This window comes from Triturus cristatus, chromosome 5_2 (genome assembly GCF_964204655.1).
Source record: "Triturus cristatus chromosome 5_2, aTriCri1.1, whole genome shotgun sequence".
NCBI lineage: Eukaryota > Metazoa > Chordata > Amphibia > Caudata > Salamandridae > Triturus > Triturus cristatus.
In genome coordinates this window covers 553,703,677-553,719,493 of record NC_140588.1, presented here as the reverse complement: position 1 = coordinate 553,719,493, position 15,817 = coordinate 553,703,677, and the positions used below count along the sequence as shown (strand labels likewise).

The 15,817-nt window shown below is 37.3% G+C and overlaps 5 non-coding genes across 5 annotated transcripts; 1 reads left to right on the top strand and 4 right to left on the bottom strand.

Moving 5' to 3' along the window:
- Positions 1 to 352: 352 nt before the first annotated feature.
- On the bottom strand, positions 353 to 424 carry TRNAQ-UUG (transfer RNA glutamine (anticodon UUG)). The gene has a single exon. It is a non-coding gene; the product is annotated as a tRNA-Gln (tRNA).
- Positions 425 to 2,869: 2,445 nt separating this feature from the next.
- Positions 2,870 to 2,941, bottom strand: TRNAQ-UUG (transfer RNA glutamine (anticodon UUG)). Its single transcript has one exon. It is a non-coding gene; the product is annotated as a tRNA-Gln (tRNA).
- A 2,446-nt stretch (positions 2,942 to 5,387) lies between these two features.
- TRNAQ-UUG (transfer RNA glutamine (anticodon UUG)) lies at positions 5,388 to 5,459 on the bottom strand. The gene has a single exon. It is a non-coding gene; the product is annotated as a tRNA-Gln (tRNA).
- Positions 5,460 to 7,006: 1,547 nt separating this feature from the next.
- TRNAQ-CUG (transfer RNA glutamine (anticodon CUG)) lies at positions 7,007 to 7,078 on the top strand. Its single transcript has one exon. It is a non-coding gene; the product is annotated as a tRNA-Gln (tRNA).
- An 825-nt stretch (positions 7,079 to 7,903) lies between these two features.
- TRNAQ-UUG (transfer RNA glutamine (anticodon UUG)) lies at positions 7,904 to 7,975 on the bottom strand. The gene has a single exon. It is a non-coding gene; the product is annotated as a tRNA-Gln (tRNA).
- Between the last annotated feature and the right edge of the window lie 7,842 nt (positions 7,976 to 15,817).

Genomic DNA, 15,817 nt, shown 5'->3' with positions numbered 1-15,817 from the left:
CTGCACATCTTCGGTCCCCGTAATACAAAGTTTGACTCCTCAAGTTTTGTTTTAATGAATGCTTTGCAATTAAAAAGTTCCTTGTTCCCCTTATCAATAACAGTAAGATTTTAAAAAGTAATGTCGTGCATCAAGCCCCTGTGATGAGTTTGAGAAACCAGAGTGAGTTTGTAAAATCTCTCATTATTTTGTACCATTTAGTTTCCAGGTATTGTAAAAATTCTATTATTTGCTCACATCTAGTAAACTTTTAGAGTATAATCAATAAATTAATTTTTCACCCTACCGGTATTAGATATGTGATATTAATGAATACACTTGAAAGAAAATGATTTGGTCAAGAGTCATAAAATGGTCCCACCGAGATTTGAACTCGGATCATTGGATTCAAAGTCCAAAGTGCTAACCATTACACCATGGAACCTCCCATGTGAAAGGAGTGCAAACTGCTGCAGCAATGTGGAAATGTCAAAGATTTTAATATTCTACTGTCAAAGAGAAACTGAATTGGATTGCTTTCCTATTCTGGTAAACTTTTGCATATTGAACTATGTTGGGGAAGGATGTTGCCCAAAAGACTCAAATAACGTTATAACTCTGTTGAACAGCGGTATTTATGTGAGATAATATTTTTCAATGAAAGATAAGTTGCCCCCTGAGGCAAATCTCTTCTGTCAAAATGGAAAGCTCACCCTGGTACGGGAGGGTGGATGGTGTCGTGGTTAGCACTCTGGACTCTGAAAACAGGGATCTGAGTACAAATTTCAGTGGGACTTATCTGAACATTACAATTTTCTTTTCCATTCAGTTCTTAGAAGTTTTATTTGGAACAATATCACATTTACTTATAAACATGTAAAAATCAACCTGTACATATGTATCTCTGTATATATAGCTATATGTCTCTGTATATTTATAGGAACATATAAACATATAGATTATAAAAATAAATATAATTAGTGGAGGTGAAAATCATGAACAGTTGTTGCCTCTCAGCATTTGAAACATGAGTTTCTACTTCTTTCTCTTTTATATGTCCTGAAATTGAGATAGTCACTTTTTACTCATTATTGATCCAACAATACAGTTGATGTATACAAAGCATATCATATGATTTGTGAATAAAGTTCAAAAATGAGAATTTGATCAGTACCTGTCATGCCTCCGACCAAAATCTTATATTTTACGATTGGAGATCAACTGTTGTAAATCAGCATGAAAAACATTTTCTTTTCACGATTTCCATACTAATATAAAACAACATTTTTACTAGCTGAATGAGATCATCATTTGGGTTCCTCTATGTTTGATTGAAGAAAACTTCTCATTCAAAATGTGCTATTTTCGCCTTATCAATAGCGGGAAAGCTTAAAAAAGTGAGGCTGTGAATCACCCGTCTGAAATGCGTTTGAGAAAATCAGGATATGATTTTATAATGGCTAACTACTTTGTGAAGAAATTTGATGTCAAAGTATTGTAAAGTTTGTATTGATGTAAGTTGTTCAAGCTGATGGACATTTTGAAAGCATTCAATAATTGACTCTTTCAACCTACTGGTGTTGGATTTGAGCTATCAATGAACAAAGATGAAGAAATGGAAAAGCTCAAGAGTAATAAAAAAAGTCCCTCCAAGGTTTCAAATCGGATCATTGGATGCAAAGTCCAAATTGCCAACCATTGCTCTATCGAGCCACCCATGCAGGAGACAGAGACATTGCTTCAGTAGTCTGGAAATGTAGACTGTTTTATTATGCTACAGGCAAAGATGAACATTGTGATATAACTTTTATATTCAGATAAACATTTGAATATTTAACACTTTTATAGAGAATATAGCTGAAAAGAATCAAATCACATTAAATCTCTATCCACTATGACCATTCAAATGAGATATCTTTTTATCAATATAAGAGAAGGACATCACTGATGCGCTCTCTTTTGTCTCAATGGAAAAGGCACTCTTGTGTGAGAGGGTTCCATGGTGTAATGGTTAGCACTCTGGACTCTGAATACAGCCATCCGAGATCAAATCTCGGTGGGACCTACTACAATTATGAGATTCACTGTTTAACTCATTTTTTAGAATTTGGTCTAGAAAAAACCTAATATCAATGTTTTATACTGATGCGTATGAACGCATAAGTATGTATAGATGCATACATAGCTTTATCCATCTAGATAGCTGTTAGACAATATGAACATATCAATTATTCATTAACATAAATATTGAAGCTGAACCTAGAAACTGTTCTTTCACATCCACATTGTAAACATGAGTTTATTTTCCTTTCTCATCTATATGGCCAGTAATGAGATAGTTCATTTTTGCTGATTTCTTAGCTGACAACATGCTGGACTTACACAGTGCATTTCATTGTGAATTTCTTTGAAAGTGAATTTCAGATGCACACCTTTGACATGTCTTTCAAAAGATTCAACTTTATTGGTTGTGGATTTACTGTTGAAAATCAGTGTGTAAAATCTTTGTACGTCTGAATTTCAAGATTATTATTCAAACTGCACATCTTCGGTCCCCGTAATACAAAGTTTGACTCCTCAAGTTTTGTTTTAATGAATGCTTTGCAATTAAAAAGTTCCTTGTTCCCCTTATCAATAACAGTAAGATTTTAAAAAGTAATGTCGTGCATCAAGCCCCTGTGATGAGTTTGAGAAACCAGAGTGAGTTTGTAAAATCTCTCATTATTTTGTACCATTTAGTTTCCAGGTATTGTAAAAATTCTATTATTTGCTCACATCTAGTAAACTTTTAGAGTATAATCAATAAATTAATTTTTCACCCTACCGGTATTAGATATGTGATATTAATGAATACACTTGAAAGAAAATGATTTGGTCAAGAGTCATAAAATGGTCCCACCGAGATTTGAACTCGGATCATTGGATTCAAAGTCCAAAGTGCTAACCATTACACCATGGAACCTCCCATGTGAAAGGAGTGCAAACTGCTGCAGCAATGTGGAAATGTCAAAGTTTTTAATATTCTACTGTCAAAGAGAAACTGAATTGGATTGCTTTCCTATTCTGGTAAACTTTTGCATATTGAACTATGTTGGGGAAGGATGTTGCCCAAAAGACTCAAATAACGTTATAACTCTGTTGAACAGCGGTATTTATGTGAGATAATATTTTTCAATGAAAGATAAGTTGCCCCCTGAGGCAAATCTCTTCTGTCAAAATGGAAAGCTCACCCTGGTACGGGAGGGTGGATGGTGTCGTGGTTAGCACTCTGGACTCTGAAAACAGGGATCTGAGTACAAATTTCAGTGGGACTTATCTGAACATTACAATTTTCTTTTCCATTCAGTTCTTAGAAGTTTTATTTGGAACAATATCACATTTACTTATAAACATGTAAAAATCAACCTGTACATATGTATCTCTGTATATATAGCTATATGTCTCTGTATATTTATAGGAACATATAAACATATAGATTATAAAAATAAATATAATTAGTGGAGGTGAAAATCATGAACAGTTGTTGCCTCTCAGCATTTGAAACATGAGTTTCTACTTCTTTCTCTTTTATATGTCCTGAAATTGAGATAGTCACTTTTTACTCATTATTGATCCAACAATACAGTTGATGTATACAAAGCATATCATATGATTTGTGAATGAAGTTCAAAAATGAGAATTTGATCAGTACCTGTCATGCCTCCGACCAAAAGCTTATATTTTACGATTGGAGATCAACTGTTGTAAATCAGCATGAAAAACATTTTCTTTTCACGATTTCCATACTAATATAAAACAACATTTTTACTAGCTGAATGAGATCATCATTTGGGTTCCTCTATGTTTGATTGAAGAAAACTTCTCATTCAAAATGTGCTATTTTCGCCTTATCAATAGCGGGAAAGCTTAAAAAAGTGATGCTGTGAATCACCCGTCTGAAATGCGTTTGAGAAAATCAGGATATGATTTTATAATGGCTAACTACTTTGTGAAGAAATTTGATGTCAAAGTATTGTAAAGTTTGTATTGATGTAAGTTGTTCAAGCTGATGGACATTTTGAAAGCATTCAATAATTGACTCTTTCAACCTACTGGTGTTGGATTTGAGCTATCAATGAACAAAGATGAAGAAATGGAAAAGCTCAAGAGTAATAAAAAAAGTCCCTCCAAGGTTTCAAATCGGATCATTGGATGCAAAGTCCAAATTGCCAACCATTGCTCTATCGAGCCACCCATGCAGGAGACAGAGACATTGCTTCAGTAGTCTGGAAATGTAGACTGTTTTATTATGCTACAGGCAAAGATGAACATTGTGATATAACTTTTATATTCAGATAAACATTTGAATATTTAACACTTTTATAGAGAATATAGCTGAAAAGAATCAAATCACATTAAATCTCTATCCACTATGACCATTCAAATGAGATATCTTTTTATCAATATAAGAGAAGGACATCACTGATGCGCTCTCTTTTGTCTCAATGGAAAAGGCACTCTTGTGTGAGAGGGTTCCATGGTGTAATAATTAGCACTCTGGACTCTGAATCCAGCGATCCGAGTTCAAATCTCGGTGGGACCTACTACAATTATGAGATTCACTGTTTAACTCATTTTTTAGAATTTGGTCTAGAAAAAACCTAATATCAATGTTTTATACTGATGCGTATGAACGCATAAGTATGTATAGAGGCATACATAGCTTTATCCATCTAGATAGCTGTTAGACAATATGAACATATCAATTATTCATAAACATAAATATTGAAGCTGAACCTAGAAACTGTTCTTTCACATCCACATTGTAAACATGAGTTTATTTTCCTTTCTCATCTATATGGCCAGTAATGAGATAGTTCATTTTTGCTGATTTCTTAGCTGACAACATGCTGGACTTACACAGTGCATTTCATTGTGAATTTCTTTGAAAGTGAATTTCAGATTCACACCTTTGACATGTCTTTCAAAAGATTCAACTTTATTGGTTGTGGATTTACTGTTGAAAATCAGTGTGTAAAATCTTTGTACGTCTGAATTTCAAGATTATTATTCAAACTGCACATCTTCGGTCCCCGTAATACAAAGTTTGACTCCTCAAGTTTTGTTTTAATGAATGCTTTGCAATTTTAAAAGTTCCTTGTTCCCCTTATCAATAACAGTAAGATTTTAAAAAGTAATGTCGTGCATCAAGCCCCTGTGATGAGTTTGAGAAACCAGAGTGAGTTTGTAAAATCTCTCATTATTTTGTACCATTTAGTTTCCAGGTATTGTAAAAATTCTATTATTTGCTCACATCTAGTAAACTTTTAGAGTATAATCAATAAATTAATTTTTCACCCTACCGGTATTAGATATGTGATATTAATGAATACACTTGAAAGAAAATGATTTGGTCAAGAGTCATAAAATGGTCCCACCGAGATTTGAACTCGGATCATTGGATTCAAAGTCCAAAGTGCTAACCATTACACCATGGAACCTCCCATGTGAAAGGAGTGCAAACTGCTGCAGCAATGTGGAAATGTCAAAGTTTTTAATATTCTACTGTCAAAGAGAAACTGAATTGGATTGCTTTCCTATTCTGGTAAACTTTTGCATATTGAACTATGTTGGGGAAGGATGTTGCCCAAAAGACTCAAATAACGTTATAACTCTGTTGAACAGCGGTATTTATGTGAGATAATATTTTTCAATGAAAGATAAGTTGCCCCCTGAGGCAAATCTCTTCTGTCAAAATGGAAAGCTCACCCTGGTACGGGAGGGTGGATGGTGTCGTGGTTAGCACTCTGGACTCTAAAACAGGGATCTGAGTACAAATTTCAGTGGGACTTATCTGAACATTACAATTTTCTTTTCCATTCAGTTCTTAGAAGTTTTATTTGGAACAATATCACATTTACTTATAAACATGTAAAAATCAACCTGTACATATGTATCTCTGTATATATAGCTATATGTCTCTGTATATTTATAGGAACATATAAACATATAGATTATAAAAATAAATATAATTAGTGGAGGTGAAAATCATGAACAGTTGTTGCCTCTCAGCATTTGAAACATGAGTTTCTACTTCTTTCTCTTTTATATGTCCTGAAATTGAGATAGTCACTTTTTACTCATTATTGATCCAACAATACAGTTGATGTATACAAAGCATATCATATGATTTGTGAATGAAGTTCAAAAATGAGAATTTGATCAGTACCTGTCATGCCTCCGACCAAAAGCTTATATTTTACGATTGGAGATCAACTGTTGTAAATCAGCATGAAAAACATTTTCTTTTCACGATTTCCATACTAATATAAAACAACATTTTTACTAGCTGAATGAGATCATCATTTGGGTTCCTCTATGTTTGATTGAAGAAAACTTCTCATTCAAAATGTGCTATTTTCGCCTTATCAATAGCGGGAAAGCTTAAAAAAGTGATGCTGTGAATCACCCGTCTGAAATGCGTTTGAGAAAATCAGGATATGATTTTATAATGGCTAACTACTTTGTGAAGAAATTTGATGTCAAAGTATTGTAAAGTTTGTATTGATGTAACTTGTTCAAGCTGATGGACATTTTGAAAGCATTCAATAATTGACTCTTTCAACCTACTGGTGTTGGATTTGAGCTATCAATGAACAAAGATGAAGAAATGGAAAAGCTCAAGAGTAATAAAAAAAGTCCCTCCAAGGTTTCAAATCGGATCATTGGATGCAAAGTCCAAATTGCCAACCATTGCTCTATCGAGCCACCCTTGCAGGAGACAGAGACATTGCTTCAGTAGTCTGGAAATGTAGACTGTTTTATTATGCTACAGGCAAAGATGAACATTGTGATATAACTTTTATATTCAGATAAACATTTGAATATTTAACACTTTTATAGAGAATATAGCTGAAAAGAATCAAATCACATTAAATCTCTATCCACTATGACCATTCAAATGAGATATCTTTTTATCAATATAAGAGAAGGACATCACTGATGCGCTCTCTTTTGTCTCAATGGAAAAGACACTCTTGTGTGAGAGGGTTCCATGGTGTAATGGTTAGCACTCTGGACTCTGAATCCAGCGATCCGAGTTCAAATCTCGGTGGGACCTACTACAATTATGAGATTCACTGTTTAACTCATTTTTTAGGATTTGGTCTAGAAAAAACCTAATATCAATGTTTTATACTGATGCGTATGAACGCATAAGTATGTATAGATGCATACATAGCTTTATCCATCTAGATAGCTGTTAGACAATATGAACATATCAATTATTCATAAACATAAATATTGAAGCTGAACCTAGAAACTGTTCTTTCACATCCACATTGTAAACATGAGTTTATTTTCCTTTCTCATCTATATGGCCAGTAATGAGATAGTTCATTTTTGCTGATTTCTTAGCTGACAACATGCTGGACTTACACAGTGCATTTCATTGTGAATTTCTTTGAAAGTGAATTTCAGATTCACACCTTTGACATGTCTTTCAAAAGATTCAACTTTATTGGTTGTGGATTTACTGTTGAAAATCAGTGTGTAAAATCTTTGTACGTCTGAATTTCAAGATTATTATTCAAACTGCACATCTTCGGTCCCCGTAATACAAAGTTTGACTCCTCAAGTTTTGTTTTAATGAATGCTTTGCAATTAAAAAGTTCCTTGTTCCCCTTATCAATAACAGTAAGATTTTAAAAAGTAATGTCGTGCATCAAGCCCCTGTGATGAGTTTGAGAAACCAGAGTGAGTTTGTAAAATCTCTCATTATTTTGAGCCATTTAGTTTCCAGGTATTGTAAAAATTCTATTATTTGCTCACATCTAGTAAACTTTTAGAGTATAATCAATAAATTAATTTTTCACCCTACCGGTATTAGATATGTGATATTAATGAATACACTTGAAAGAAAATGATTTGGTCAAGAGTCATAAAATGGTCCCACCGAGATTTGAACTCGGATCATTGGATTCAAAGTCCAAAGTGCTAACCATTACACCATGGAACCTCCCATGTGAAAGGAGTGCAAACTGCTGCAGCAATGTGGAAATGTCAAAGTTTTTAATATTCTACTGTCAAAGAGAAACTAAATTGGATTGCTTTCCTATTCTGGTAAACTTTTGCATATTGAACTATGTTGGGGAAGGATGTTGCCCAAAAGACTCAAATAACGTTATAACTCTGTTGAACAGTGGTTTTTATGTGAGATAATATTTTTCAATGAAAGATAAGTTGCCCCCTGAGGCAAATCTCTTCTGTCAAAATGGAAAGCTCACCCTGGTACGGGAGGGTGGATGGTGTCGTGGTTAGCACTCTGGACTCTGAAAACAGGGATCTGAGTACAAATTTCAGTGGGACTTATCTGAACATTACAATTTTCTTTTCCATTCAGTTCTTAGAAGTTTTATTTGGAACAATATCACATTTACTTATAAACATGTAAAAATCAACCTGTACATATGTATCTCTGTATATATAGCTATATGTCTCTGTATATTTATAGGAACATATAAACATATAGATTATAAAAATAAATATAATTAGTGGAGGTGAAAATCATGAACAGTTGTTGCCTCTCAGCATTTGAAACATGAGTTTCTACTTCTTTCTCTTTTATATGTCCTGAAATTGAGATAGTCACTTTTTACTCATTATTGATCCAACAAAACAGTTGATGTATACAAAGCATATCATATGATTTGTGAATGAAGTTCAAAAATGAGAATTTGATCAGTACCTGTCATGCCTCCGACCAAAAGCTTATATTTTACGATTGGAGATCAACTGTTGTAAATCAGCATGAAAAACATTTTCTTTTCACGATTTCCATACTAATATAAAACAACATTTTTACTAGCTGAATGAGATCATCATTTGGGTTCCTCTATGTTTGATTGAAGAAAACTTCTCATTCAAAATGTGCTATTTTCGCCTTATCAATAGCGGGAAAGCTTAAAAAAGTGAGGCTGTGAATCACCCGTCTGAAATGCGTTTGAGAAAATCAGGATATGATTTTATAATGGCTAACTACTTTGTGAAGAAATTTGATGTCAAAGTATTGTAAAGTTTGTATTGATGTAAGTTGTTCAAGCTGATGGACATTTTGAAAGCATTCAATAATTGACTCTTTCAACCTACTGGTGTTGGATTTGAGCTATCAATGAACAAAGATGAAGAAATGGAAAAGCTCAAGAGTAATAAAAAAAGTCCCTCCAAGGTTTCAAATCGGATCATTGGATGCAAAGTCCAAATTGCCAGCCATTGCTCTATCGAGCCACCCATGCAGGAGACAGAGACATTGCTTCAGTAGTCTGGAAATGTAGACTGTTTTATTATGCTACAGGCAAAGATGAACATTGTGATATAACTTTTATATTCAGATAAACATTTGAATATTTAACACTTTTATAGAGAATATAGCTGAAAAGAATCAAATCACATTAAATCTCTATCCACTATGACCATTCAAATGAGATATCTTTTTATCAATATAAGAGAAGGACATCACTGATGCGCTCTCTTTTGTCTCAATGGAAAAGGCACTCTTGTGTGAGAGGGTTCCATGGTGTAATGGTTAGCACTCGGGACTCGGAATCCAGCGATCCGAGTTCAAATCTCGGTGGGACCTACTACAATTATGAGATTCACTGTTTAACTCATTTTTTAGAATTTGGTCTAGAAAAAACCTAATATTACCGGGACTTAATTTGATACAGAAAAATAATAAATATAGCTCAGTAAAATAAGAGGCAAAATCCGTGATATTAGAGGTTCGGAATGGGCTTTATTCCAATGGACGATTTTGAAATCGTGGACTCCAGGTTCCATCACCATAGATCAAGAAATAATATGGCGTCTAGGCCATGTTTATGATACATGAAGTACCCTGGAGTGTCCCTAGGAGGAATGGGAACAGCTTCTTCGAGTACCCCTTTTCTAGTTGTGATCTGTCTTAGTTTCGAAAAGAGCGGCATATTGAGAACTGATCTGATACTTGGTCTTGAACAAACTTAATACAATAAACACAATAATGAACAGTCATTCACACCACAATATGCAGAATGTTTTAACACATTTAACATTTAACGTTTTAAATGAGCAACAATGATGATGACGATCTAAGAAAACTTAATCACAAAACATAATCCTCGGCATTAACTGAATTATTCTGAATTTATATACTTGATATACTAGATATACTGCTAAACAGTACAGATACACTGCTAAAACAGTGCAGACCGGATTTGTGTACCCAAACCCGTCTGGACCGGCACAACTTATGTGCACGCCAGAACGCCTCCCCAGTAATGGTACTCACCGGGTAGCTCGGAACGGAAGGCCTCGGAACGGAACTGAACTGAACTGGACTCGACTCGAAAACTTCGGACACTTCGGAACATCGGAAACCTCGGAACTTCGGAACTTCGGAACTTGGTGGGCCTCTGTATACCTCGGATCTTGCTCTCTCAGCTAGGCTCTGGTCGGGATACTTCGCACTTCTCACCGCCTCGTCTGGGTGTTGATCGCAGCCTCAGTCGCCCCCGCTTGACCGGAGGGAGATACAGGAAATCCTGCTGGTACGCGTTGTTGTCCGTCCAGCTGTGGCAGGAGACCGGGCCTGCAACGCACCGCCGGCGCGTGAGATGAGAAAGTGTCCCTGTTCGGGCGCCATTCATGTGGTTAATAATTTAATTACCGGGACTTAATTTGATACAGAAAAATAATAAATATAGCTCAGTAAAATAAGAGGCAAAATCCGTGATATTAGAGGTTCGGAATGGGCTTTATTCCAATGGACGATTTTGAAATCGTGGACTCCAGGTTCCATCACCACGGGGGTTCAGGAAGTGAAGTACATACTTTATTGATAAGTAATCACTTTTATACAATAGGCATTACAGTGAAGCAAATGCAGGAGGCGTAACAATTGATAGTAGAGATAAAACATACATGCGTAGCAAAAGTGGGCGTAACTGGGTGTAACTAAAGAACGTCATCAGGTATGATGTCATAATAGGGTGGTTCCATGAAAGAATTTCGCAATGTCAGTAGAAATACTTGGCAGAAATGCGCGCGTAGCAGCATGACGTATGATTGACGTGCGACTAGGGGGTGAAGGGGATTTGACATTTAACTCTACATGTGGCGACAGATGTCTGGAGGGTCAAGTCAACCTAATCCCAAATCATATCTAACATCCTATGTTTAAAGAACTATGTTATCCAAAAAGAGAGGTCTCTTAGAGTAGAATCTTATTCTATACTGACTATACTGACTGTTAGTGCGTGTACAAGCGTCTAAGTGTCTACACTAGATGCGAGGGCAGAAGTCTTCCATGATAATAGGGCTATGAATTACTTGCATAAAGACAGAGAAGCCGGGCCTTTGCTCGGTAGCTGGAAGAATGTTTACTTAAACTACTAGACAGGAATGCATTGGGCAGGGAGCGGAGCAGATAATTTCGAAGGTGAAATTCAGCTTTTGGCAGGCAACAAGCTGATGTCAGGCACCGTGAGCCGCGCAGGGAATGAGACAAAGTTCACGGTCACAGATGCAGGCTCAGACTGGAGCTCTCAAAGGCAGAAGGCAGGAAAAGCTTGATGGCAGAATCAGGGCCTACTTGCCTGGACTGTAAAATGGCATAAGTGAACCATATAAAGCCGGTGGCCTTTCGTACTTAGGAATGGAATATCCGGCCCATTCATGGCGGATCTAAAAGAGGGCATGTTGGCGGTGGACACACATGTGTTTGCGTCTTCATAACTGGAACTGGAGGGAACATACATGTATTTATGATTCATACATGAAACCGTTGGGGTCCAAGATAGGGGACATAACTGATCGGAAAAATCCATATTTCCACATTCCCTCCTTGTCCCCTACTTGCCCGTCAAGAGATATCAATCTTCATCAATCCATTGATCTGTTCATATAGCATCATTTGTTCTTCTTTTTTCTTCTGGGACGAACGAAATCTTGGTGGTGGAATACACGATGTGGCACACAGACCACAGATCGCTGGTCCACATTGTAGACATAGACAACAACTGAATAGTATGAGAAAGCCAATACCTAGGAAGGATAGGACCTTCCATCCAAAGGTAGATAATACACTCCAAAACCAACCGGACCAAGTCCAGGTGCCTGGATTCTGGTGTATCTGGCTTACAATCTTATTAAGGCGAGTTATGGCTTTATATACAGATGGTGAATTTTCTGGTATGAAAATGCAACAGCTTGATCCGATGACCCTACAAGCTCCGCCCCTATCGGCCAGGATGACGTCAAGGACAAGACGATTTTGAAGCACAACAATCCGCATAGCAGACTGTTCTTCTGTTAAATTGCCTAAGGCAGAAATAGTTTCGTTTACTACTGCTTCAAGGGTTCTAGTTAATCTACGTATCAGCTTACTATTAGTAACGGTACCTATATAGGGAAAGAGACCTTTATTGAAATCTGTGTATTTTTCCCATGCTGTTTCAGTGTAATCGACTATTGGGAGATCTCTCCTTTCTCTATTGTGTACTAAATGAGTATTTCTGTGATAATCAGGAGGAGCTAGAAAAACAGGTGGCAAAAGGAATCCGATGTAGCAGGTACCATCCCAATCTAGAGGCAGACGTATATATGCCGTCTGACCACATATAAAATAGGAATGGCGGGAAGCTCTAAATGTCGACTTGCCTTGATCACTAAATTCTATTACAGTGGTGCATCTACTATGGCCCATATGTATGGAACTATTCTTTCTTACACATAATTCACCTTTTACTGGAAATACTGACATGGCGGGCAAAATTGGAGTAGCTTCGGATTCGACATTCAAGATCAAGAGATTAAGCGTAAAATTACCTAATCCATATACTTCATTTTCTAGATCAGTTCCTGTTCTTTTGGGAAGTCCCGCCTTGTTGGGGTGGCAGACTTTAAGTAAAACTAAGTTCAGATTTCCCCATACCCCGTTGTCTTGATAAACTGCGGAGTTCGAATCTAGGGAATTGATTAAACTAAACCATGCTCCACAGGAGCCGTTGTGTGTGAACGGGTATGGAAAGAGAGGTAGAATTCCTTTATAATTCTGATAGGGAGGGAGTCGGCCACATATCCAACAATTTGTAGCATTGCTAACCTGATGGGAATTATGTAACATACTAATAAAAGTGTTATTGCGCAGCGCGAATCTATATGACAATTCATGCGGAGGTAATTCACTAAAAGAATGTTCAGCAGTAACATTATAAACATGTCTAGAAATAGGATAATATATGTGTAACAATATACTTGTAGTGATTATTAAAAGGCTTAAGAAAAACAGAATTAATAACGTCACTGTGCAATGACTACGCAGTGATTTACAGTACGCATGTCGTTTCAGCTTTATCCTTTTGTTTCTTTCTCTGTACAGGTCTAAGGGATACATGTCAGAGACAAATTCGACCGCTTCACCTTGGAGAGGACTTAAACAATCAAATTGCCTGACTGGTTAGACCTGAGTTTTAGTTTATATAGTTCACGACTATTCAATTCAACCAAAGGAAGTTTAGAGTCACTCGGGGAAGACACGCAAGGTGTGTCGTTTACATCTGATGGTAGTCCATGAAATTTCTTGATATGACTTGAATGTATCCAGCCTTTTCGACCCTCGATCTTCACGGCTGTCCTCGTCGTTAATAATACAAGCTGAGGCGACCTCCACCTAGGATCCAGCTGAGACCTCCGATCAAAGTTCCTCACTAAGACCAAATCTCCTGGAATTACGTCATGGGGTTTCACCTCAGTGTTGTCGGGAAAAGCTGCAGCTACCAGTGAACGACAAGATTGTAGTGCAGACATCAAGGAAGCCAAGTAATCTGTCAGCATATTACAGTCAATATCAGTTATTTTGCGTGGTATAGGCGTCCCCCACATATTTGGTGGTCTGCCAAAGATCACCTCATACGGGGATAGCCCTGTTCGAGAGTGTGCTACCATTCTCATGTAAAAGAGTGCAACGGGTAAAGCTACTACCCAGTCGACACCTTTCTCTCTACAAATTTTGGACAACCTAATTTTCAGGGTCTGATTATGTCTTTCCACGAGACCTGCTGCCTCGGGGTGTCGGACACAGTGAAACTTCCACTGATAACCTAACAAAAGTGAAACGTGTTTCATTAGTTCGGATGAGAACGGCTGGCCGTTATCTGAGTAGACAACACGTGGTAAACCGTACCGTGGGAAGAATTCTCGAACTAACTGTTTGGCAGTAGTCGGGGCAGTGTAATCTGAAACCGGGTATGCCTCTGTCCAACGGGAAAGAGCACAGACAACTACGAGAACATATTTGAATCCTCGACATCGTTCCATCTGGATATAATCCATCTGGAGGACTTCAAAAGGGTGATCAGGAGGCTGAAATCCACCCTGTTCTACGGGAATGCTTTTTCCTGGGTTAAACTGACAACAGATCATACAGGTACGGACTTTTTGTTTAGCCGCTGCTCGTAAATGTTTGTTGAACCAAATGTGTTGGATGCTGTCTAGCATAGCTTTTTCTCCTAGATGTGCTGGACTATGTACAGTGTTAATAACGACTTGGACCATTGAATCAGGAAGGAACCACACAGATATTTCCTTTGTCATCCATCCTTGATCCGTTTGGATCCCTCCTAATTCAGTCCATTTCTTTATTTCGTCTGGAGTAGCATGTGTCTGTATGTCAATTACGTCAAGAGCGGGATCCTTAACCATCATGCCATGTGTTGGTGTCGGGACTATTGTCTTTGTCATGTCGGATGTTTGAGTTTGAGCAGTCTGTTTAGCTGTTCTGTCAGCTAGATCATTGCCTTGAGAAATGATATCAGTAACTTTCGTATGAGCTTTACATTTCATAATTGATATTGCAGTGGGTAGATGTATTGCATCTAATAAGGCATGAATGAGGGGTCCGTGCTGAATGTGGGCACCGTGAGAAGTTAAATAACCTCTCTCTCGCCACAGCACGCCGAAGTCATGTACAACTCCAAATGCATAACGTGAATCAGTGTATATGTTGACTTTTTTATTTGTGGCTTGAATACAGGCTTGTGTCAGAGCGATGAGCTCTGCTGCTTGAGCGGACAAGGTATTTATACAATTTGTTTCAATGATTTCAGCGTCTGTTGTGACTGCATAAGCGGCCACTAACTCTCCTGTACCTGTTCTCATACATGAACCATCTACATACAACGTCAGGTCTGGGTCTGATAATGGAACGTCTGTCAAATCCTGTCTGGGTTTCGTCGTGATAGTGATAACTTCAATACAATCATGTGCAAGTGGGTCTGTTCCGTTTACTGGTAACAGTGTGGCAGGATTCAATGTACTACAACGTCTGATTTCTATATGTGGCTGAAACAATGTTAATTCGTAACCGGTGAGTCGTGCTATAGTCAAGTGTTGTGTTTGTGTGCGGTTCAAAAGAACCTCTACTGCATGTGGTACTTGTACTGTCAATGGATGTCCTAATACTATGGCATCGCTTTGTCTGATTGCTAAAGCTGTTGCTGCCACTGATTTTAGGCATGCAGGCAAAGCCTGAGCTACGGTATCTAATGTACTAGAAAAATAAGCACATGGTTTGTGTGATCCTGCTTGTTCCTGTGTGAGTACTGACAAGGCAGTACCTTCGCGTTCTGTAACAAAGAGTGTAAACTGTTTATTGTAACATGGTGTTGCTAGGACAGGTGCTTGACATAAAGCTTTCTTTAAACTTTCAAAAACGTGTGTATGTTCCTGAGTCCAAGGGAGGACAGTCGATGTGGCTGCCTCCTGTGTTGTCAATTGAATGAGTGGTTTTGCTAGAAATGCAGACTGAGGGATCCACTGCCTA